Here is a 2631-nt window from a genome sequence, read left to right as displayed (position 1 = left end):
CAGAGCGCTCGGTGCACGTGGCCTGGGCCGCCCGGTCCCTGCGCCAGGCTTCCCTTCGCCAGGACACAGCTGACATTGCTCAACAGTCTCGGTAACGAAATAATATTCACGAAAATATTCTTCCATCGGCATATATTTTGACTCCAGTATTAACTGTGTCCAAATGGTTTTCCAAAAGCCCTTGGTAAGAATTAAATCCCAAGAAACATAGAAAAAGTTCTTAAACAACCATGCCAGGAAGTGTTTCAGTTCTTTTTGAGCTTGAATCAAGCTAAAATTTACAAATCGTTGTTCAAGAATCATTTTAAGTTTAGGATAAATGTCCATATGCGGCTCTGAGAGCCAAGAGTCTTCCCACCGTTCCTCCATAGTTTAGATATGGAATAGCAAAGCAAAACCAAGAAGAGGAATCCAAAGTTTTCAGGGTTTACTCACACAAATCAGTCGCTTAGGGATCGGGGATCGTTCTGCTCTCAGGGCTCCATGGCAGGGGAGGGACCCCAACAGTCAAACTTTCAAAAACTCTTTCTTTTGATCTGGTGTACTTATGAGCTGGGCTTCCTGGAGAATGGAGCGGCACAGGCCGTAAACAGGAAGAATCTAAATTCCTCAGTGTCCTCTTGCTCTCTCCTCCTGATCTCTGTTGCATTTTCTGTCTTTTAAGTGACAGTATGGGATATCTACCATATCCATCTCCAAGTTCACAGGCCAGTTTTATCTCTGTAAACATCTAGGCTGTAAATATCAATAGCGACATGCATCAGGGACTTCTCTGCTGGGTGATGGAGGCAAGTCACTTTCTTCACAATAAGACACTCTGATGTCATTGCTTACTTTGTAAGAACAGACAATGAAAACCTTAAAACAAGCCTACAAGCAATAGGTGTAAGTTCTGCAAATTACTTACAAATTAAACCATCCATATCAATATTTTCTACAAGCAGCAAAGGAATAACTGGGAAATGTCTTTGTTTTCCAATATGCAGACTGCAGTATCCCAAACAGTTCTCCCCCTCCCTCTCCTCCAAAATTCAGAGCTGACACTGTGGCAAATCCTTTCACGATACATACATCACATTATGCAGCCATGACACCATGTAGCTGAACATGCCTGTTGAAGAATGACACATCACAGCAGAGCATGTCAGGAAAGACAAAAAAGCAGTTCTACAAACTGAGGTTAACAGACAATGTGGCTTCACTTGATGTTTTTATCAAATGTTTTCACCCAAATCTTTGTGAATAATGTGCAGGCAGTAATGCCAGCTCCCAGGCAAACTGGAGATATCTTCCCCTAAGCCTATAGTCAGTGCTGCAATAAACAGCCACTAAACATTTGGCAGCCTCTAATATTTCCCTTTTTTAGGCAACTGCCACTTTGATAAAAGATATCTCCAATAAGCAAATCTGCCTGCATGAGTCACTTCACTTTTTCCTATTCACAAACATGGAGGAATGAAAAATTAGATTTGATCAGGTCTGTATTCGAAAGTTCAAGACCCTAAGCTGGAAATCACCAGAGGCTGGTACGGTATTCTGGCAAAATACTGCTGCCTGTTTGCCCTGTGCTTATGTTCTGCCCAAGATATGTGCTGTTGGCCATGTTTATTAGAGAGAATGCTGGGCCAGATACACTGTCAATCTGATTCAATTTGAATCTAGATATTTTCTTATGTTAAGTAATACTTAACTGTTACTGTGGTAAGTTCTGGATACAATTTCACAGAGCAAGCTGGCTCTGAAACGCCTAAGAAAATTATTAATCACAACAGCACAGGAGTTAAAGATCTTCTGGAGCAATTCTGGCACTTTCAGAATTCTTTAAATTGCAAGAGATTGACTTTCTATTTCACCACATCATATTTTTATATAAATACTAAGCTGCTAATATATTATTTCACATGCTATTCTTCCGTAGCATCTTGATAGAATCCCAGCAGCTGATTCTCAAGAACAGGTTAGTTTTGTGCTCCTAATTCAGCTATTAATCAGTAACAGATACAGATCACATTCTGGCAACTGTCTAGGGTAAAAGCTTATAAAAAATATACCTACCAGGATAACGTAAATTTATTACTCTTCAGATCCTTAGAAGTACTGCATAGGCTGTGATTAAGTCAAAGAACGTATAGCAATATATCATTTTTTTCCACCACCTTATGTGCAACTTATTTATTAAGTGTTCACACAGTATGTCAGTTAAACACCAAAAGAGAAAACCTGCAGCAGCAGCAGGTGAAAACAAAGCTAGAATCTAAGTTGACACCTTTCAAAATTTAATTTCTGGGCTTTTAAAAGTGTCTTGGTTTGAAAGACAGGTGTCTGCTAAGGAAGGCAGAAGCCTCCCTTGGAATGGCAGATGCAACCCCCTTCCCTCCGAGTTATTATAATTTTGAAATCAAGGGGGGCTTTTAGGCAAAGATGTGGGAAATAGGAATAACAGTTCTTTACTATTATATATCTATATGTGTATAACCAGTCAAACAAACAGCAATAACTCTGGCAGTAACAGCAAACAATCACAAACCCAGTGCCAGCCTTCTCGGCTGTCACGCCCTTTCCCCTCGGGTGCAGTTCCGCTCGCAGCCGGCAGGGGCGCTGGAGGGGCCCGGGGGGCAGGGGCGGCGCGGC

The sequence above is a fragment of the Corvus brachyrhynchos genome, unplaced genomic scaffold (genome assembly GCF_000691975.1).
Source record: "Corvus brachyrhynchos isolate BGI_N302 unplaced genomic scaffold, ASM69197v1 scaffold646, whole genome shotgun sequence".
Lineage (NCBI taxonomy): Eukaryota > Metazoa > Chordata > Aves > Passeriformes > Corvidae > Corvus > Corvus brachyrhynchos.
This window is presented reverse-complemented; position numbering follows the sequence as displayed.